This window comes from Mustela nivalis, assembly GCF_964662115.1.
Source record: "Mustela nivalis genome assembly, chromosome: 6".
NCBI lineage: Eukaryota > Metazoa > Chordata > Mammalia > Carnivora > Mustelidae > Mustela > Mustela nivalis.
In genome coordinates, this window is record NC_139025.1 from 81,499,733 (window position 1) to 81,523,741 (window position 24,009).

At 41.5% G+C, this 24,009-nt stretch overlaps 1 long non-coding RNA gene across 2 annotated transcripts in view; it reads right to left on the reverse strand.

Annotated features, from left to right (window-relative positions):
• Positions 1-24,009, reverse strand: part of LOC309867045 — a 216,673-nt gene that overhangs the window by 126,237 nt on the left and 66,427 nt on the right. Inside the window, exons 1-2 of one of the 2 annotated variants that reach the window (XR_014312950.1) lie at positions 22,094-22,170; positions 15,616-15,703 (exon numbers count right to left, since the gene is read on the reverse strand). This is a non-coding gene — a long non-coding RNA (uncharacterized lncRNA). Of the gene's footprint in view, positions 1-15,615; positions 15,704-22,093; positions 22,171-24,009 lie in introns of those variants that run through there. The other variant, XR_014312949.1, reaches the window with a different exon arrangement.

Here is a 24,009-nt window from a genome sequence, read left to right on the forward strand (position 1 = left end):
CTTCCATCAATGTAACTTCCATCAGAAGCATCCGATCACTCTGCAGAAATTCTCAGATTAGGATGCAGGAATGGAGAAAAGCAGGGATCAAAATAGAGAGGAATAGTGGTGAGGTATGAGCTACTAAACCCATCTAAAAGGGACATGGGTTTGAACACTACCACCCCAGCAAAGTACAGAAAGAGCATCTTCAAACTCTAGACATGGCCCTTGGGGTACTGTAGACATAGAAGCTAGGCAGGACAAAAGGTTCAGAACCACTGCATTATGCTAAGTCATAAAGATCTGGAACCATGGTAAGGCAGGAAAACAGAGTAGATCCCAACTCTACCATTTACATCCGTGTGACTTTGGATGAGATTCAAATAACTGAGAGCACAGATAACTGTGCTCTCACAAAGTAATATTCACCTTAGCACAGGAGCATCCCATCATCATCCTCACTTCTCCTACTACTACTCGCAGCTAGGACTTGCCGATAGTCTTTCACACAACAAATCTTATTGTAAGTGCCTCTAAGCTGCGCACAGTCTGTAGCACCATTTTGATCACTGGGATCTATGGCTCAGAGAGCTTAAATGGCTTGCCCCACAAGAATGTCCACTGCAGACCCAGAGAGCAAACCCTGTAGTGTGAAGTAGAGCTCTGAAACACACTGCTATACTGCATAGACAGGTGTGTGGAGGATTGCAGGAGATAGTCCAGGACTGTGTTCCATATACTAGAAAACCATGCAAAGGGGATATAATCATGGGAAAACCAAGTTCCTTCCAAATCCACGGAGTACTGGTCAGGATTCTTGGTTGCAAGTATGTAACCTATCCCTGCAAACCCAAGCAGAAAGATAATTTACCCAAATGATACTGAGTGACTAAGAGTCAGAGAAGGACTAACAAGATGAGGGTGAACACTTAAGGGCAGTAAGCTATAGTGAGGACCCTACAATTAGAACAATCCACTCAAGACCCACCACCAACACTTCTTGGCCCCAGCCATTGACCAGGGCTCATCAAGCTTTGCCAGCCCAGACACTCCCTGCCATGCTGCCTTACTGACTCAGTCACGGCCACCAGGAATAATGTCTTTGTCTGACACATACCACCCACACCCCACTTTCTGCCTCTCCTTCAAGTTCTAAGGGCTCATTCAAAAGCAGTTGATCGGCTGCACTTAGGTCACAGGCTCAGTCCATATCCTGCTAGGGATCTGTGGCTGTCAGTTATTTCACAGTAATGCTGTATAACAAACCTCCCCAAAACCCAAGAGCTTAAAGCAACAAGCATTTACTTCCCTGGCTCACTAGAGTTCAGCTGGAGTAGCTTGGCTTCAGACTACAGATAAGTGAGGTCAAGTCTGCCCCATGAGTCTCTCATCCTCCTTGGACCAGAGGCTCTATAGAGTGTGTCTTCCTCATGTACGATGTCATCAAGGCAAGCAAATAAGCCAAAATACATGATGTTTCTTAAGGCCCTGGCTTTAAACTAGCATACTACCACTTCCACAGATATTCCATGTGCCAAAGCAAGTCACAAGTTGTGTCCCAACATCAATAGGGAAATACATTCTCCCTACTTTAATGGGAGAGACTGCTAAATCACATAATAAAGGGCATAGATGGACATAATTCTAACACAAAAAGGTGTAGTATATTGTGAATTCCCTCTACTACAGGAGCCAAAAGTAAGGAATGTGCTTCTGCTCTCCCAAGGAGTAAAAAGGGTTTTCAGCTTCTACTCAGCCAAGATCAAGCAAATCTACTACTCATTCCAGGGAAGAGGCCTTCCAGAGACAAGAGGACCAGACTAAGAAACCTCAGAAATGAGAAATCCTCTCACTTCACACAGTGAGTTATCATCTCAACACAAGGTCCAGCTTAGGGTCAAAATTTTATTGCAAGTTTCTGAAGATGTGGATTTATTCAGTATGTCTCAGCCTATGATACCCATCCATTGTGTTATTTCCCTGGATGACTTTTTTTCAATTTTTATTAGAAATGACAGCTCTTTTATTAAAAAAGTAGGAAATATTATATCAAAGAAAAATAAAAGCAACAGTAATCAGGTGTTAAAGGATATGAAAGTCCTATCTTGTGATAGAGAACTAACTGTGTCTTTGGAGGATTTGTGGTTTGAGTGGTTTATTAAATCTGACACCAGGCCTACAATTACCACCAATTATTTGGTCATAGTGTCAGTTCCATTTAAAGTGAGAAAGATAGTGATGGCAACAGCTTATTTTTAATAACTGATTTCAGAGAAAACCATTCTCTGTCCAATTGCTACTTCTTCACCTCCTGATCTCCAAATAAAAGACTTGTACCTGTGAGGTTACTGCCGTGAACCCCAACCCAGGAAAGCAGTCACAAGATGCTATTATGGGCATCTTGTGAGTTATATATTCCCTCCACTGCTCATGCATCCTACAAACACAGAGGTGTACCCACCCAGTGCTCGCCCCTGCAGTAAATTCCTCCTGAACATGCTGCATTCAGCCAAAATGCTGAATCTGGAAAATCCCACCATATTACTAAAAGGGCTTCATCCTCAGAGCAGGGAGAGACTTCACAGTGTTTTTTTTGTGGTAGTGCTTATGTATGAGGAAATGCATCCTTCCAGGTCAATGAATCCACCCTGGCTTTACGCATTTAATAAAGAATTAGATGCACTCATCTGGTTGCTTATCTTCTTGAAAGGTGTGGTCCTTGGGTTTAACAAATGGCTTTCAAGTCCCAGGAATGCTAGCAGGCCAGCATCTTACCCCTCATATGTTAGCTCCTGCCACTAGGAGAGTAGAATTCCAAACAAATTTAAACAAAGTTGCCAAATTTAAATGAGGTCACTTTTAAAATACACATTTCTCTGAGAAACAAACCAAGGGTTTTGGAGGAGAGGGAGTGGGAGGTTGGGTGAGCCTGGTGGTGGGAATTAAGGAGGGCACCAATTGCATGGAACACTGGGTGTGGTATATAAACAATGAAGTCTGGAAGACTGAAAAGAAATTTTTTTTAAAAAGTGATTTTAAAAAGGAACCGGGGATGGGCAGGGGAGACTTATCTCCAAAGGCAGAGGAAACAAAAGCGAAAGTGAACTTTTAGGACTTGATCACGATCAAAAGCTTCTGCACAGCAAATTAAAGTCAACAAAACAATGAAGCATCCACAGAATGGGAGAAGATATCCGTAAATGACATCACAGACAAAGGGCTGTCTATAAAGAGGAGTCTATAAAGAACTCCTCAAACTCAACACACACAAAACAGATAATCACATCAAAAAATGGGCAGAAAACATGAACAGACACTTCTCCAAAGAGGACATACAAATGGCTAATAGACACATGAAAAAATGTTCATCATCATTAGCCAGCAAGGAGATTCAAATCAAAACCACACTGAGATACCACCTTACACTAGTTAGAAGGGCCAAAACAAGACAGTAAACAACAAGTGTTGGAAAGGCTGTGGAGAAAAAGGAACCCTCTTACGCTGTTGGTGGGAATGCAAGTTCGTGCAGCCACTTTGGAAAACAGTGTGGAGATTCCTCAAAAAATTAAAAATAGAACCTATAACCCTGCAATTGCACTACTGGGTATTCACTCCAAAGATACAGATGTAGTGAAAAGAAGGGCCATCTATGCCCCAATGTTCATAGCAGCAATGGCCACAGTCACCAAACTGTGGAAAGAGCCAAGATGCCCTTCAACAGACAAATGGATAAAGAAGATATGGTCCATAATACTCTGATGGAGTATTATGCCTCCATCAGAAAGGATGAACACCCAACTTGGACAAGACTGGAGGGGATTATGCTGAGTGAAATAAGTGAAGCAGAGAGAATTAATTATCATATGGTTTCACTTACTTGTGGAGCATAAGGAATAACATGGAAGATATTGGGAGAAGGAGAGGAGAAGTGAGTTGGGGGAAACTGGAGGGGGGAGACGAACCATGAGACTGTGGACTCTAAGAAACAATCTGAGGGTTTTGGAGGGGAGTGGGGAAAGGGTTGGGTGAGCTTGGTGGTGGGTATTAAGGAGGGCATGGATTGCCTGGAGCACTGGGTATGGTGCATAAACAATGAATCTTGGAACACTGAAAAAGTAAATTTAAAAAACCCCACATTTCTTTCTATTTCAAGATACAATTTCTTGCAAATTGCATCAAATGTATGTAATTTGTGGGTATTAAGGAGGGCATGTATTGGGGTGCCTGGGTGGCTCAGTTGGTTAAGCCACTGCCTTCAGCTCAGGTCATGATCTTGGGGTTCTGGGTTCGAGTCCTGCATTAGGTTCCCAGCTCTGTGGGGAGTCTGCTTCTCCCTCTGACCTTCTCCCCTCTCATGCTCTCTCACTCTTTCTCTCTCTTTCTTTCAAATAAATAAAATCTTAAGAAAAAAAAAAAAGAGGGCACTATTGCATGGGGCCCTGGGTCTGGTGCAGAAACAATGAATCCTGGAACACTGAAAAAATAAAATTATATTTTAAAAAAACAACAACAAATGTATGTAAATTAGGGACTAAGTATTTTATATCTTAATGTACTTTTAATTCTAGGCACTCGTGTTTGATACTACGTTCAACTCCCTGACCCACCCACCCACCCAACGGACAAGTTTTTGTTGACTTGGCTTCAGTTTTCCCCCTACTCTCTTAATTTATTTTTATGATTCTGGAATTGAAAGCACAGCAACAATGAAAACCCAAAAAGCATAAATTTAAGAAGTTTCAACCATCCAATCCACTAAGGTGACTGGATAAATAAAGCATCAAGATTCAATTTTGACATAAAGAGTGACTACTGGTAAGAGACCCAGCTGAGGTCATCTTTTCCAAATGTTGTCAGTTGTGATGGAGTGGGAGAGAAAGGAGAGATGAGGGAAGGAGGTGGACATCAGGGAGAAGTCTGTATATTCTTATTTAAACAGACAAGCAAACAAAGACTGAGAGGACCTTTAAACCTTTTGGTAAAGGCTTCTCACTTGAGGCAACACATGTCATTGTCTGTCTCAAGCTCCAAGCCTCTCTTCAGCGTGAACACAGCTGCTTCAGGAGAGAGAGACTGAAATAGAAAACCAGCTACGGTGATGAAATGTGACAACTTGCTTGAGAAAAGACATGTTTGATGTGTTTCCCAACTGGATGTTTCTAAAATTTATGGCAGTTTCAGAAAAGATTTCCAAAGAAATCCTTTCTCTTACTCATTTCAAGCCTCTGAATCTATAATACCCTTATCACTGCTACAGAGAGGCACCAAAGAAAGTTTCTTCCTTACCAGTTTCACAAATCACATTTCAGTCTTCAGAAGATGTGTCTCTCCTTGGCAAACTTCAGTGTCTCCCACAGATCTCTCCCACAGATTACTCTCACTCATCTCCCCCAGCATTGTAGGTAAATTACTTGCTTCCTTGAGACTCAGTTTTCTTGTCTGTGCAATGAAGAGGTTCTGCTAAATAATCTTTAATGTCCCTCCCACATGTAACATCCGGGCACCCGATTTTACCACAAACCTGAAAGCATTTGAAGGGTTTGTTGCATCCATAATAGTGGGGGCAGGGACCTTCTAGAAACATGAAGAGAAAAAACAAAGATTTGGGGTTTTTTTAAGATTTTATTTATTTATTTGACAGAGAGAGAATACAAGCAGGCAGAGCAGCAGACAGAGGGAGAGGGAGAAGCAGGTTCCCCATGGAGCAGGAAGCCCGATGTGGGTCTCGATCCCAGGACCCTGGGATCATGACCTGAGCTGAAGGCAGATGCTTAGCCGACTGAGCCACCCAGGCGCCCCCAAAGAGATGCTTCAAAACAAGAATTGAAAAAAAAATTTTTTTTAAATAAAACAAGGATTGAGCTTCTAGTAATAGCCAAGTAAACATACTACTATGCATAGGATAAAACCTCTATGTAATCCGCATGGAATAAGTCTTCCACAGAGAAATACTATGAAATATGGATATACACAGGCAGCAGCTACATGGAGGCACAAGAAATTGAAGGAAAGTATATTCCTATGGGGAGTCCATGCATGAGAGAGGGCAGTATGTGGCATAAGTACGCCATTTTGCTGCTTCTCTTATAACCTGAAGGAAGGCTCAGTTAGCATATACAGAGCATCAAGCATGGGTGGAAAATCGCCGTTGTTCTGGCCTAGGGAATCAGAGTATGGAGTCCAGGGTAACTGCAGTTATTGGGTAAAGGAAATATTTTTCAAGGAAAAGAACCAGAAAGGGAATACTCAAATTCAGCCCTGCTCACATACCTGGCTGTCTCCTGAGCCGTGTCTGCAAGGAGCAGGCTCAAAGTACCTCACCTAAAGGTAAAAGAAGAGAACTGAACTCAGTTTGGAACTGGAGAAAATCAGAGTTTGGAGCTCATATCTAATCAATTTTGCTAGAATGAAAAAACATGACTTACTAGAGGAAATGGAAAACAGCAGAGTCTCTACAATATGACATTCATAAGGTGTATGACACAATCCAAAATTACTTGAAATATAACAAATCAGAAGAATGGAGAGCCTCAGCACAAGAGATGGAGGATGGAGAGGAAGGCTCTGATATTTACTTTCTTATCTCCCTTCCTGTGAGGTCTGGCTGTGTCCAGCCATCCCATAATATTTTAAATTATCCACTCCCTTCGTATCCCTCAATCCCAAGAGCCAATTTTACTTCTCTAAATTTTGTATTCAGTGAGCTATTCAATTCAGGTGACAATAAGGGATTCTTTTCACCACTGCATGCCCTGAGCCCCCAGAAGACCATCTCCTAATAATATAAAGGGATTTTCACCAACTTTTGCCCCCAAATAGCAAGCCTAGATCCCTCAACTTCCCTTGAAGAATGGTTGCTTCCAGTCTGCTCCCAGCAGCAGTATCATACTACCAACATTCTTGATTGCAAACAACAGAATCGAACTCCAGCTGATCAAAAAGAAAAGACATTTACAGGAAAGAACAAAGTAGGTTTGGAAAAGTAAGAAGGCAACTTCTGCTTCCAGCCATGGTATAGTAACAAATAACCCACTTTAGAGATAAAGATACTGAAGTTAAAATCAGAGGGTTGAAAAATATACATGCTACCACTAAGCGTAAAAAAGCTAGCGTGATCACGCAGCTCCATAGCAAGTAGGCAGCCATCTGCAAGCCACGAAGGACAGACTCAAGCCAAACCCGCTGACACCTCCCTTGGAACTTCCAGCCTCCAAAATGTGAGAAAATAAATTTCCGTTATTTCAGCCAGAAAAAAAAGAATTTTAAGATGGTGACCAGGCATAGAATCTTCTGTGACTGCACAGGTCACACACCCACAGAGCACATCTACAAAGAGGCAGGCATACCTATGAAGGCACAGGTCCACAAAGGCTGCTTGTAAATCATCATAGCCATCCTGCACAAGGAAAGTCTTGTACGTATAAGCTGGGGGCTTTTATTATAGTATTCTTTGTATCACTCTGTAGCACTTCTAATGGTATTTCTCTTCATGTATTTAAGAATGCTTCAAAAGACTAGCTCATGCCATTTTCTGGTAATTTTATTGAGGTGGGGGCTTTTATTATAGTATTCTTTGTATCACTCTGTAGCACTTCTGATGGTATTTTTCTTCATGTATTTAAGAATGCTTCAAAAGACCAACTCGAGCCATTTTTTGGTAATTTTATTGAGGTATAGCTGAAGTCAACTAAACTGTACATATTTTAAGTATAAAACTTGGCAATCTGCAATATATACATCCACCCAAGAAACCATTACCACAATAAAGATAATGCCTACTTCTCTCATCCCCCCACAACAAAAAGCAAGACTAGATCTACCTATATTTTTATAAAAATCTTATAGTTTATGTTTTATGTTTTATATATTTTATATAGATAGATACATATTTATATACATATATAGAGATAAATGCATACATATATATATATATATATATATGAAATCATGGTAAGGAGGAAGATTCCCAATATAATGACAAGTGGAAAACAGGATCCAAACCCATCTAGAAATTATGGTACCAAATTTAAAAAGAAAAAAAAAAGGCAGTATTAAGGAATGGGTTTTTTTTTTATTTATTTCTTAATTTTTTTCTGTGCTTTCCAAAAATACCTAGAAATAATACTGTTATTTTTGCAATCAGACAAAATGGGGTGAACTACAAAAATATTTCTGCTAATAAGCTTATAATGGTAAGAACCAAGACCCTTATGAAAAGGGAGGGGAAAAAAGTAAACAGCCTATTTTCATGGCTGTGCCATTCCTGAATTCAACAAGCAGTTATTGACCCTTTGACATGTGCCAGGCAGTATTCTGGATCTTGGGAACATAGTGATGGAAGAATTTTGTCTTCAGAGAGCTTACCTTTGCTAAGAGAGGGAAACTCTGGGTTGGAGTGTAGACTTGGGAGGGGAGGGACAATGGCTGGAACATGGCCATCCACAATGGCATTCAACGCAAACTATCAGTGTTATCAGTGTTTATGGTGTGTGTAAGAGCTGAAAGCAATGGACTGGATGGAGCATGTGCTGAGACTCTGCTTCATGTCACAAAAAGTCATAAGTACTGGAAATGTTCTCAGCATTACTGCTGTTCTGGGATCTAAACTCGAAGTGTTAGATCTGCATAAGTTATGATAAAACAGGAGACCAATCCAATAGAGAGTCTTACAAAATGAACACAGTACATAGTAGCTAGTAGCCGTGGAGGGAAGGATGGAAAAGGGAGGCAGAGAGGATTAAATTTATGTGCCTCTCACATAATAGGTGTTCAATATATTTGATACTGATTTAAAAAGCAAATAAACTAAACCTATAATACCTTGTTTAAGAAAAAAAAGGATAGTTAAGTACAAACGTTACCCTAGGACTGATGTCCCACAAATGTGATTAGTTACCTGAAACCTTTTTTTAACACCATGAATTAGATCTATTCTTTACAAAAATTATAGGCTACAGAGCCTTTATGGCAAAAGCATCAGGAAGAAATTAAGCAATGAGTCACCGCACCATGTAAAGACAATCAACCAGAACCAATTTTCAAGCTTCTGTCAGGGCGGTATTTATGGCATGTGATAGCTGGGTCAGTCCTCTTGGAATAAGAGCCATGCACTGCGTCCTAATCACCATTCCCAGAGGCCTGTTAGCAGGCCCCAGATCAGCTGGGCATCAAGTGATATTGTGATTATGTTAAAGAGCTGGTGCAGAGAAGGCCTGAGGTAATGAGGGCAGGTTTGGGCTTTAATGAAAGGAAGGGGATGTGGCTGTCATCCCTCTCGGGTGCTGCACATCACATTCTGTCTCTAACTCAAGTTACCAATGACACTAGAGATGTGCCTCCGACCACAAAGATGCTTAAATAGATCTGTAACTACACGGAGCACAAAACTTCACGGGTATCTTTTCTCTGTTGTGTGAGGTCTGTTTTCAATCCGGCTTTATACTGTTGACAAAAAAATTCCACAAACAAGATAGACTTTTGAAAACAATGCCAGGTGAAAATAGTCTCAGTTGCCTCCAAATTTTTTAAAGAAGATATATTTTTTTTTTAATCTTTAAAGATTTATTCAAAATACAGCATAGACATATGATAGCTCTGGAGCCAAGCCAACTGAGTTTAAAATCCAATTAAAAGTAGGTACAACCCTGGGGAAATGCTGACCACTCTGTGGCTCAGATTCCTCAACTAAAATATATGAGAAGAGTAACAGTAACCTCCTCATGGGGCTATTATGAGGACTAAATGAGTGAATACCCTTCAAGTTCCTGGCACATAGTAGGTCCTTTCTTAGTATCAACAAGAATTCTCAGGATTTGTGTGTTATAGGATTTTTAAATAAATTAAACTACTTCCATTCATAGGTAATAGAGATAGTAATCTATGATAAAATATCAGAGATCTTTAAAAACCCACTGCCCTCAAAATATACATTTATTCAAAAACATTTATATGAAACTGCATATGATATGGTCCCTGAGAAACCAATTCACAAACTAACTAAAATATTAATAGGATATGTTCATTAACAAAAAGAAAGAAAATATACAAATTGTCTCTTATCATCCATTGTTGCAGTATATCAGGCATTTGAAACGTAGGGAAGACAAGCAAAACTACAAGGACAATGAGATTATGTAGTTATTGTCAAGGTGCATTGATGTTCCTCAGAAATAAACTAGATGCTAAGGGAAATTAACAAGCAATGGGAAATCAAGTGTGAAAGCCAGAGGACCAGTTGGTGGCACAAAGAAGTCCTTATCTTCTACAGAGTAATGAAAGAGAAAACAAATGCTCAAGGCCAGGATTTAATGGTCCAAGTACCTGACCTTCAGAAAAGTTCAAATGCCCAACTACGGTAGGTCTATTATACCAAGGTCAGGGCAAGGTCTCCCTACTTGTGAAACCTAATAACTGTCACGCAATGAAGACATCTAGAAGGATGCCCCTGAAGATGTTGACTCCCTAGACCCCTCTGACTTTTCTGAGCCCACAGAAATGGTCCATCTCCTATTAAGAGCTAATATGACCCCTTCCACCTCATCCTGGAAGATAATGCAAAGATGTCTTCCCAAGAAGGCAGTAGTAAGAACTGCCTCACCTACCATTCTTACCACTAGGCCTATAACACATTAAATCATAGCATAACCCAGCTGGGAATATACTGGGCCTTATAAGGAAAAAAAGGGATGATGCTTTCAAGAAAGCTGCAAACCCAGCCCAAATATACTACTATGTGCTGGCATGTACATAAATGCACATGGGACTGGATTCTGAAGGTGTTTAATCCAGGTGATTGGAACACAAATTAAAATAGGAAAGTGCTAAAAAAAAAAAAAAACCCTCAAAATGTATGAAAGACCTAAATGTGAGATACAAATCCATCAAAATCCTAGAGGAGAACATAGGCAGCAACCTCTTCAACCTCGGCCACAGGAACTTCTTGCTAGACATGTTTTCAAAGGCAAGGGAAACAAAAGCAAAAATGAACTATTGGGACTTCATCAGGATAAAAAGCTTCTGCACAGCAAAGGAAACAATCAACAAAACTAAAAGGCAACCTACAGAATGGAAGAAGATATTTGCAAATGACAGATAAAGGGCTCATATCCAAAATCTATAAAGAACTTATCAATCTCAATATAATCAAGAAATGGGCAGAAGACATGAACAGACATTTCTCCAAAGATACACAAATGGCCAACAGACACAAGAAAAAATGTTCCACATCACTTGTCATCAGGGAAATACAAATCAAAACCACAATGAGATGCTACTTCACATCAGTCAGAATGGCTAAAATTAAAATTTTAATTAAAATTAAATTTAATTAAAATTAGAATTTTAATTAAAATTAACAAGACAGAAACAACAAATATTGGCGAGGATGTGGAAGGGGAACTCTCTTACAGTGTTGGTGGGAATGCAAGCTGGTACAGCCACTCTGGAAAACATTAAGAAGGTACATCAAGAAGTTAAAAACAGAGCTACCCCTGGGCACCTGGGTGGCTCAGTGGTTTAGGCCGCTGCCTTTGGCTCGGGTCAGGATCTCAGGGTCCTGGGATCAAGTCCCATATCGGGCTCTCCGCTCAGCAGGGAGCCTGCTTCCCTCTCTCTCTCTCTGCCTGCCTCTCTCGCCATCTACTTGTGATCTCTCTCTGTCAAATAAATAAATAAAATCTTTAAAAAAAAAAAAAAAAAAAAAAACAGAGCTACCCTGTGACCCAGCAATTGTACTACTGGGTATTCTGGGTATTTACTCAAAGATACAAATGTAGTGATCCAAAGGGGCACTTGCACCCCAGTGTTCACAGCAGCAATGTCCACAATAGTAAAACTATGGAAAGAGCCCAGATATCCATTGACAGGTGAATAGATAAAGAAATGTGATATATATATATATATATGGAGAGAGAGAGAGAGAGATAGACACACATACATACACAATAGGATATTACTCAGCCATTAGAAAGGATGAATATTTACCATTTAAATTGATGTAGATGGAACTGAAGAGTATTATGCTGAATGAAGTAAGTCAATCAGAGAAAGACAACTATCATATGGTTTCACTCATATGTGGAATATAAGAAACAGCACAGAGGATCACAGGGTAAGGGAGGGAAAATGAAGGGGAAGTCATCAGAGAGGGAGAAAAACCATGACAGATTCTTAACTATAGGAAATAAACAGGGTTGCCGGAGGGGAGGCAGATGGGGAATGGGGTACTGGGTGATGGGCATTAAGTAGGGCATGTGATGTGATGAGCACTGAGTGTTATCTGCAACTGATAAATTATTGAACACTACATCTGAAACTAATGATGTACTACAAGTTGGCTAATCAAATTTAAATTTAAAAAATTTTTTAATAAATTTAAAAAATAGAAAAATGTTCAGAACTTGGAAGTGGTCTCCAAAGATACAGAATTTAACACTTGACAAGAACCCCAAAAGACAGTGTGAGCTTGCTATGAAAGTGGTTCCAAGAACATTTAAAAAAAAATTTGTGGTAATCCCTGAACAAAGATGCAATGCCAAGATTATCAAGGCAAATGGTGCAGGAAGGGATTTAAAGACTCACTGAAGTGGCCAAGCTGAAATGGAGATACTATGTAGGGCCAGAAGACCTACTCAATGACTGTGTTCCATAGAAAGGCCAAGAGGACCTACCATTTGCCAAAACTGTAAGGAATGTGGTAGAGAGGGGACACCAGCCTTAAAATGTTCAGTTATGTTGCTCTTCCATAGGCCAAAAGTAATGGTAGGCAAGGCTGTTATGGGACTTCGCTCCTTAACAGCAATGGGGATGATGGGTCCCCAAAACATAGAGCACAAATGGTAGATGTAAATAGCTCAAAGCCAGAGGACTGCAGTCATGGTAATGAATGGTAGGGCTGGAACAGCAGTCAAGAAACCTGAGCTGTAGAGAGTTATACAGATGATTAACAGAAAACCAAATACCTAAAGGCAAAATAGATGGGTACTACTAAGTTTATATCAGCAGAAGAAATCAACGATGAATGACTGGGATACTGAATAGTCTCCTCAACAAAAAGCATGATCCCTAATGGAGTTTCCAGATTTGAACCAATGTTCAGATCCAGAACCCACTGACTGAAGAGGTTGCTTCATACCCAGGAGGAAGGACTTGGCAATATCACAGCAGTAAACATTATATTGATTGCTCTGACTTTTCCCCTGAAAGGGACTGAGGTAAATGTACACTGGGAAAAGGGAAACAGCCAGCACTATTAAACATAGGGTTTGAGGACCTAAGCTGATACCTGAAGACCTGAGATATTATCATGGACCCTTATTAGAGTAGGGATAAATGGGAAACAGGTAATAAATGGAGACATGGCCAGGATCTGGCTTACAGAGGGTTCCCTGGATCCACAGATTAACCTGGTGGGGATCTCTCCAGTGCTAAATTTATAGTTAGCAATTGACATCACCCAATACAGAGGGGGAGTTTGGGCAGGGAAGGTGGAAATTAGTGCTCTCCCAAAGATCTAAAGGATCAAGTGTTAGCTGCGCCTTAATATCTCCATTCAGTTCACCACTCCGGCTCCTATAGAAACTAGATAGATCCTAGATTAATGTAAACCAGTGATCAGCAAACATGTTCTACAAAGGGCCAGATACTAAACATTTTAGTATGTTCAACACTCCCATTATGATGTGAAAGTAGTTACAGACAACATGTGAGTAGGGGTGGCTGTGTGTTCCAATAAAACTTTATTTATAAAAACAGGCAGCAGGTCACATTTGGCCCACAGACTATAGTTGCTAAATCCCTGATGTAGACTACCACAAGCTCTACCAAACAGCAGCCCAGCTGGAACCATATAGCAGATGTGATATCTGCTAGAACAAATTAGCATGGCATCAGGTACATGGTATATGGCTATTGATTTGATTTGATAAATGGATCAGAAAAGAGAATAGGAAACAATCCGCATTTGTGTGAGAGAGCTGTTATTTATTTATAGTTTTCCCTGAGGACTATGTTAACTCTCTGTACTTTGTCATACTATAATCCAAAAAGATCTGAATCATCTGAACATCCAATACAATACTGATCCATCACATTGATAATATCATGCTGATTTTACTAGATACACAAGCAGTAGCTATCACTCACTTAGACTTCGTAAGACACACACACTTCAGAGGGTGGGAGATTAACCCTATGAAGATTCATAAAGTGATTTATAAAGTAGAGCCACCACTTTGGTAAAAATTTTAGGCTCTGGGGACCAGGACCATACCGGACATCCTGTCTAATAATTGATTTTAAAAAAAGTATTGCCTCTTGTACTTCATACCACAAAAAAGGGGCAGCAGAGGTGGAAGAGGAGGGGGAGGAGAGGGAGAAGGGGAAGGGTGGGAGGGGGAGGGGGAGGACTACTGTTCTCATCTGTACACCGAGTGACCAAGGAACAGCCAGCTTTCCATAAAGCCCAGAGCAAGAAAGAGTTCAGCAGGTCTAAGCTGCAGTGAAGCAGCCCTGCCACTTAGGCAATATGATCCAGGAGACCCCTCAATAACACAGGTAGCAGTAGTAGGTGAAAAAAAATTCTTGTTGGAGTTTGTGGCAAGCTCCAGTTGGAGAATCACAGTGTGGGGCCCTCGGATTCTAAAGCAAGGTTATATCATTTGAACTAGAGGTTACTGGTGAGATTAGACTTGGGATATGAATTGGGAAGGGAGTGCTGTTAAAACAGTGGTGGGTACCATGGTCTGGGATTCTAGAGCAAGGCCATGCTGTCTGCACTAGAGAATAAGATGCTATTTGGAAAACAACTTCTGGCATGCTACAGGAGCCTGGAAGAAATGGAAAACCTCTTGATGCTCATTCCCAGATGAACCACTTTTATAATACAATAGATAGCTAGGCCTACCTGGTCATATGTGTTGGTAGATCTGATGGAACCTAACTCATGATTGGTAAATCCGAACACACAGTCACTTGGTATTTCAGGGTGAGACACTTCTTCTGTGCCAGGACTAGGAGTAGGTCCATGATCACAAAATCCATTGATCATATCCTATTCCACAATACCCAGAGCTGCAGTCCTGATAGAGTGTTGGATAAACCCATAAAAGTCACAGAGGAAGTGTCATCTCAGAAGCAATACTCTGACAGAATGAGACGCCATCCTCTAGGACACAGCATAGACATTAAATGAAATATCATGATACCACACTGTTCACTGTAGAAAGAATACATAGGTCTGGGAACCAAAAGATTGAAGTAAAAATAACTCCACTTACCATTTATCCCAATGACTGAATTAAAAAATTTGTGTTTCCTATCCCCACAACTTTGTGCCCCCACAAGAATTAAGATCTGGGCCCCAGAGAAGAAACGTCTACCAGAGAACTAGCAAAATCCGCACTGAGCTAACTATAAGCTGCTGCCTTTGGGTACAGGCAGAAAGAGGAGTCTCCATCTTAACCAAGTAATTATCCCCAATCATGAGAATAAGGTAGCACTATTGTTACAAAACAGAGGTAAGGAGGAATATGGGTGGCATTCAGGTAATTCATTTGGACACCTCTTGGTCCTCCCTTCCCCAATTATAACCATAAATAAACAGATACAACCTCTGCCTGAGAAGGCTGTACTTACTCTAGGTCTCAGACCCCTGAGAGTCAGTTTCAAGCCACTGCTCAAGCCGCTGAGCCTAGCAGATCTGGTCAATGAAGGTGAGATAAATCTGCAATGGACAGTAGAAGAGAAACTAAAATCAACTGCAGCCCCAAGACCAACTGCAGCAGCAAAAGCTACAGCTCATCCTACTAACCTCCCTCTTCTAAGTTTTGTATCATAAGGGGAGTCCTGCTGGTATCCTGGGAGAGCTGTTTCCACAAAATATATGAAGAAGTGGAACCAGAGAGACCATGGAATGTGGCAGATCAGAGATGCACCAAGCAGATCCCTCTTCACGGAAGGACTTGCTGCCCAACTTCAGGGACAGCAAGGATCTTTCCGGTGTGCCTCAGCTACAGAAAGAACTGGCCTGACCTGGCCAAGGTCATGTCCTCCTCCAGTGACTGAGTGAGACAGAGGTACAGAGGCACAACCATTTCAGCCCAACACAGAACAACCTTGATAGGCAGTACTCATTCCAGAGCTCCCCAGGGGAGGAGCTGAGGCTTTGTCAGACCTGCACCCTAGTTCAGTTTCTCCCTCTGCCCAATCCTGCTTCTTCCCCTTTCCTTCTTCAGGTGCCAATCCCCAATAGACATCTTACATCCCAAATTCCATCTTAGTGTCTATTTCTAAAGAACCCAACCTGCAACTGGGTGACTGTGTGTTTGTAGGAGCCCAAGCAGGTAGAACAACCCAGCTGAGTGTATTAGGTAATAATGGAGAAAAGGTAACTTCCCTTCCCCCTCCAAGAATATGCTGAAAAGCTGTTCCTGAGCTAACATGTACATCATTCCAAAAATCCCTTTCTAAAGTGGTCAGTCACTATCCCAGGCTGTCGGACCACAGTGACAATGGCAACAGACCTTTCGGTAGTGGTCAGGTCCAACATTGAAGCACTATCATGTGGCATCAAGAGAAAGAAATATACCATATTCCTTCACTCATATGTGGAATTTAAGAAACAAAACAGATGAACAAAAGAAAAAAGACACAAAAAATCAGACTCTTAACTATACAGAACAAACCGATGGCTACCGGAGAGGAGGTGGGTTAGGGGATGGGTGAAATAGGAGAAGGAGATTAAGAGTACACTTATCCTGATGAGCACTGAGTAATATACATAATTGTTGAATCACTATATTGTATACCTGAAACTAATATAATACTGTAAAAGTTTACTCTACTGGAATTAAAAATAAAAGAACAGCCACAGTCAAGAGAATGGAACTTGAATACACAGATTTTCCAGTCTTTTTCCAAGGCAAGACAGTGACCAAGACTGAGTCCAAGAGTTAAGCAAATACCGTTGGGTTTTTTAACTTCATGTGTGAGCTCAAACTCTGAGATGAGAAAGAAAAAGAGAGAAATGAAAGAAAGATATTCTGTATGTTGGAGCCACAGGTTAATTTGACTAGAATCTTAGAAGTAATATGAACTCTTTTTATACCTCTAAACTGATAAAACATACTGAGTACAACTGTTAAGTGAAAAAAGCAGATTATATAATAGTATATACTACACAGTATTAACCCACTATTTATGGAATATATATCAATATGTTCATTAAAAGGAAAAGATCAGAAGGCAAAGATGTTGTTAGCAGTGGTTATGTCAGGACGCAGGATTTTTACTGCATTATTTCCCTTATCTATATTGTCTGAACTCTCTGTGATGAGTTTGTATTTTGGTAACAAGGAAAAAAGTTATTGTTTCAAATTTACTGATAGGGTGAACCTGTTTTCCCCCAATAGCTTTAATTTAAAAAAAAAAAAAAAAAAGAGCAGTACATGTTCATTTCCTAAGAAATATAAACATTCCCCTTTCTTTCCATTAGGACCAGGGCTTCCAGGTTGAAGGCCACTCCAGATGTCATTCTATAAAGCAGTCTAGAAAGGCAGGAAATAAGCCATGGAACATTTTAATTGCTTTCGTAACCTTGATTACAGAAAGGAGACATCTCCTTTGTGATTTCTGCTTCTGAGAGGAAGGTCGTATGGCCAAGGGTTGAGAGGCTCACAGAATCCCTCACTCCCCTCCATGAGTACTATTAAAGAGAAGGCATCACACTGAGCAATTGTAAGCATCAATATGGTAGCCCTCATCCACTCTGTGAGCTCATCTAGTCCAAAGAGCCACCCCTTCTGCAATATCACTAATGGCTACTCATGCAATGCCAGCTCCAACATCTCCAGAGTGAAGAAATCAACCCCTATTGGCAGTCCCAGTTAGGTATACTTTAGGTACTTTGAATCCCAAACTAAATTTACCACCTTTTCTCCCCAGAAAAGTACATTTTTTATGTGTTCTACTGTTGTCGCTGCCCTGACTCCCACCTGGCTAGTCTGTAAGCAAGTCATTCACCCGGTCTCATTTCTCTATTAATACCAGTCTCCAGAACAATGTAGATAATATAGTAGTTGCTCAATACATGCTGCAGAATTACTGTTGAATGAATAACAGGCACTCCAAAGATTTTCTTTAAAAATCCAAGTCCCTTGGTAAGCTTTTGTTTTTGATTGGCTTGTCTGTTCAATTTCTGCTGCCCTTCCTTTGATTGTGACCCTGTGCTATCTTGGAAGCAGTTGGTTTCTGTCAATTTTCTTTTGCTAATTATCTCAGTGCCCCAAAACCAAGGTCATCTATTTCAAGGAGCCTGTGGGATGTCAACACTCTACATACAGTCATATTCCTCGGTTAACCCTCCTAAATAAGATTTGACAAAAAAAGGCATTTTTTGAAATTTAAGGGTGAAAGAGTAGCTCAATACAATAAACGCTCAGTAATTTGAACTAAGTGCAGAGAAGGTCAGTCTGACAGGGAAAAGTACAAATTATAAAAGCTTCTTTTTTTTTTTTTAATAGAAAGGGTCTATTCTCATGTATAGGAGGCTTACAGACCAAATTCAAAATGGACCTTTAAAAAAAAAATTCATGGTATATTATGGTTGGAAAGAGAGAGGAAAAGGCAAAAGCAACCTGAGGCAGAAAGAAGAAATGAGGTGGGTTAAGATACAGGCCACCAAGAAACAGCCAACCATTAAGAATGCAACCTCTCTATAGATGCTGCTGAACTGTCTTGAAAGATGAGAGGAAGGTAAGGAAATCTGAAGGAGGGAATGTCAGCCATGTTTTGACCTGCCCTAAAGTAATGACCAAGAATGCCACAGAGGTAGCATTCCAAGTGAGGCTGGTGTCACACACGGCCGAGGTGAAGAAAGAGGACTGACAGTGAGCAGTGAGCATTGACTGGACATCTAATCTAGGCCTCTGAGCTGTGCCCTGTGTTTGAAGGACACTTGCCATACAAGTTTCAGGGACAGGACATACACTACTCACCTACGCCTAAATCCACGAGGACAAGTTCCATCTCTTATGAAACCCTGAAAGAATTAAACCAGACCCTATGGCAGTACATGATGTGACAGCACATGATGGCAAGATACAGAGAGACTATGGAAACCAGGACTTTGTGGACCAGTGGAAACCATCATGGAGGACATGGATCTCCCATCTGGTAGAATGGGTAGGATTTGGTTGAAAGAGAAAAGGAGGGAAGCAGGTTCAGTGGGGAGAACAGTGTGAACACAACCCAGAAGTGAGGAGGGGTGTGGACAATGTGGGGGATGACAGTTGAGGGGATGGTGTAGGCTCGGCGCAGGGAACTGGAGAGTCAGAGAACCGAGCTGCTGAGATGGGAGGGGACTGGACTGTATGTAGTCCCTGGGTACCTGGCCCTGCTTTCTCCCAGCACCAGGCAGACAGCAGCGAGTGAGGCAAACAAGGAACTCAGGCACCACACGGCCACCACTGACTAGAAACAGACATCATATTGAAAAACTGGTAGCGAGATGAAAAGCACACTAATAAAAGATGAGATCCAAAGAAATCCACCTCACCCCCCAAAACCCACAAGTTTTGTCCAGCCAATACTGGCCAGAGGGAGGGAAGTGATTACATAAACTGGGGGAAACAACCAACTCTGCATTTCTTTCCAATTCTGAGTAATGTGGCAAGATAGGTGAATCCCAGCTAAAGAAAAAAGGAGGTGAAGGTGGAAAAGCGCCTCTGAAATAATTACATCACTTTCAAGAGACCACCAAATCAGAATAAACATACTACTGATTCTTGAGAAGTGCTGACTCGTGCCTTAAATTATATCTCTATTTACTTATAAAATTATTAATGGGTCAAACATTGGCAAATCAACCTAGTTTCTAGGGGGAAATTTTCAAATTGAATGTTTTCTCATTCGCATGGAAAAGCTCTTCACAGGACAAACTAAGTCAAGAATAATCAGAGGTCTTTAAACACTCTTCTTCCTATCTATTCCTTCTCTTTTTCCCCAAATTAAGAAGGGTTCATCTTAATTTTTGCTGCAAATATTATTTTAGAGAGCTGCCACCAAATGTAAACATCTTCATTCACTTCCCTTGAAACTGCACTATTTTATTCAATAAATTATTCAGTGTCAGGGACCTAGACAAGGGACCACATTACTCTGAAAGAAGTTGAAATATGGTGTCAGAGACTGGCAAGCTGTCATGGCAAATTGGGCAGGACCCACCACCTACTCCCAACCTAGCCCCTACCATGCTCCTTCAGCTTCTGGGACTGAAGCAGAAGTCTGGAAAACTCAATTTGGTAAGTGTGGGAAGACAGATCTTAATTGAAAAGTTCATTTCTAATAAAATGCGAGGTGGTAAAAGGTTGGGCTGGCAGGGTATATCATTTGAGTCTTTATTAATAACATCAATTCATTTTAATTCAGTGAAGCACTTAATTGGCATCAAGCTTTTCAAGTTCACCACACATTCCTGTGCCTGGAATCCTTAATATTAAGAAAAAAAAAAGAAAGAAACTTTTCTTATTTGGTAATAGATGTTCTAATAATTTGCATTTTAACAAGAGGTTACTTGTAGCTGGCTTATACTAATTATAAGTATGTTGAGTTTTACTAAGCCAGTGGTACCCACCGGCCAGTGACAAATCTTTCTAAGTCTTAACTGGAATTCCCTGTAATTATTCTGCAGTCAGCTAAGACTCCAGCAAAGAGATGAATGAGACCCCTTGAGATTACTGCACCTTGAATAATCATGGGCGGTCTGCGGGGTCAATTACTGTTTCAGTTTGTTCCGCAGCGTGGCATGTAAATCCGTTTACTAGGGGCTTAGAGAAAGCCTTGATAGCATTTGTTTCATTGCCTTTATCTCCGCAACTGCAGTCGTTCTGCAAGGCAAGACCCCAAGGGCTCAAAGGACCGTCTCCATTGGAAATGAGGGTGTTTGCAGAAGGGCTGTGTTTTTGAGAAGGAAACAAAAGAAAACTTTCTCTTATTCACAGGATGGAAGAGAGGCAGAATTGTTGGCTTAGTGAAAAGGACTTCGGACTGAGAGTCCAGACACAGAGTTTTCTAATCCTCCTTGGCTGCGATAACCAACCAGCCAATCACACCAAGAAGAACTTCTTCTGGTGCCTGGTACTGTCTGTCCTAATTCTCCACAACAGGAAATAGGACGCGGAGTAGCAGAGGAAAAAAGGCAAGAGGCAAAAGCAAGAGAAGGGAGAAGAAGCCCTACCGAAAGAATAAAAAACGGGAATAAGTAAGCCAGGAAGCTCCTGTCAGTGTAAAACAACACACTGTCGCCTTCGTATAAACTGAATGCATGTGCACGATGTTTCGGGTTTAATTTAATGATAACTTATTAATACCTACTGGATGTTATTGAAGTTATAAAGATAACTAAGAATAGCCGCTGCCCTCAATCATACAAGCTCAAAGACAGAAAAGACATACCAAAGAACAATATTAGCGAACAAACGATGTGGTTAATTATCACTCATTCAAATAAGGTTCAATAATTTTGCGAGATTCAGGAAGCCAACTTTAGAACTCTGAGGCGTCCAAGCCTGGCTGTGCTTTAGAATTAGAGCACAAACCTTTCTTTAAAATACCCATAGCTTGGGGCGCCTGGGTGACTCGGTTAAGCGACTGCCTTCCGCTCAGCAGGGAGTGTTTCCTCCCTCTGACCCTCTCATGCTCTCTCTCTCTCTCTCATTCTCTCTCAAATAAATAAGTAAATAAATAAATAAAATATTTTTTAAAATACCCATGCCTCAGAAGCTATATACATTTGGGGGCATTTTATTTATTTATTGAGAGAGAGTGCACGTGCACGGAGTTGGGAAGAGGCAGAGGAAGAGAGAGAATCTCAGGCAGTCTCCCTGATGAGCACAGAGCCCGTCTCAGGAGCTGAAATCAAGAGTCAAAAAAAAAAAAAAAAAAAAAGTCAAAGGTTCCACTGACTGAGCCGCCCAGGTGCTTCCAGAAGCTCTATTTTTAACCAGCCTCCTAGGTCATTTTTATTCAGTCACCCTGCCACCAGAGGAGGTTCAAATTTTGAAATCCATGCAGCAATTATCCAAATTTTCCCAGTTCTAAAGACAGAAAGAATCACCTTCATTAATCCTCCAGGCAGAGAAATGGAAAAAGCTCCTTAGTTAAATGCAGAACGCCGAGGAGGTTCACCCCAGCTCACTTCATCCCAGCCCTCTGTCCTGTACGGTCTCTTTGGCGCTCTGACCGAGCTGGGGGCAGGAAGGAAGGAGAGGAAGCGGGGAATTCTCCAGTTACAAGGATATTTGTGTGCGCTGCGCGAGGAGAGCCGCACAGGCTCACGGCGCAAGTGCGTTTAGACTGCACCCAAGGACAGGTGGGAACGTTTGGGAAGTAAAAGCGGCTAGTGTGGCCTTTAAAGCCTGCCCAAATGATTTTAATTCTTTTATTTGTTTAAAATATTTTATTTATTCATTGGACAGACAGAGATCACAAGTAGGCAGAGAGGTAGGCAGAGAGAGGAGGACGCAGGCTCCCTGCTGAGCAGAGAGCCCGATGCGGGACTCGATTCCAGGACCCTGAGATCATGACCTGAGCCGAAGGCAGAGGATTTAACCCACTGAGCCACCCAGGTGCCCCTAAAGCCTGCCCAAATGATTTTCTAATCAATGAGAAGACAAATAAAGAGCTCACGTTCACGACCACCCCTCTACATAGTGATAATGATGGGACTCCAACCCTGATCGAGGAACCCCGCTTAAGCTCTTTCTGGGAAGCCGTCCCCATCCCCCTGCCTGGCCGCCAACTGTTAGTAATGGAAGTCAGGCACACACGGTCTCGTTCTCCAGCCAGGACACGTATTTATATAAGAAATGGATGACATGCAAATAGTGCATTCGCTTACTCATTCAGCAACCAGAAGGCTAAAAGTTCACATTCACAGGTTCCATTTCCCCCTAAAAATGTGTTCGTGGCTAAGAAACATACACTGAAAATGGTGAGTTACTATCTCTAGCCTCTTGAACTCATTTAAAGTTGGGAGAGACCAACCCTGGTCTGGGCTGCTGGTGGCCACTGGGCAGAATTGTTCAGCACCCCACAGTGGATCAATATGGAAGGTGTAATGTCCGTTCAGGAAAAACAGCTGAGAGCAGACAAGGATATATCCCAGGCCTGTGTAGTCAGTGTAGCAGGGGGTTATAGTCAAGATGGGGAGGAGCCTCAGTGTGACTGGGCAGGGTAGAGGCAAGGGCATCAAATGCTTTGCTTTTATTTTCATGGGAGGTGTGTCACTGGGTCCTCATGTCACCTCCCCAGATTCAGTGTCCCAACAGATGAACTGGCTAAACCTGTGTCGAGTGCCTACACCTAGGTACTTGGAGCTATTAAGAGGCTTGGCCCCTTCTAGCCTCCTCTTCTCCTCTTTGGAAGATAGGAACCATAAACCCCCACACAGTGGACACAGGAAAATCCAAACACACAAATGAGAACTGCCTGCTATAGATACCGTCTTTCTCCTAGGTACCGAAGTTCAAAATCTTAGAATCATCTCTGATAATGAGAGCGAAGGGTCATTCTATAGATCAGTTCTGTACCTCTATGTTCCCAATGTTCCTCCCCTGAGACCCCTTCAGATACAGACAGGCTGGGTCCAAGGACCCAGAGGGGATCCCACAGGACTTGCGAAGAGGGTCCTTGGCTTCAAGCAGGATGGAAATCAAATGTGAACCAGCAGGAAGTGAAAGCAGTTATTGAAGACAGAGAGAAAAAGAGAGATGGATAGAGCATCCGGGAGACTCTGAAAGGAAAAAGAGCATGAGTCTCATCTTTGCTTGGGGCCTGGGGTTTTTATTGGCAACTGTGGTCTACTGACCTCTTAGGCATCCAGGAACTGGTCAAAACAAGGACAGGGCTCAGGTCCTTCAAAAGTCACTTATTTCCTGAAGCCAGGGGTCTTGGCATCAAGATGTTTGGAGTCAGTGGTCTTGGAGAACCCTTATGACAGCCCTGCCTGGCCACTCCTTAGATGTTATCTAT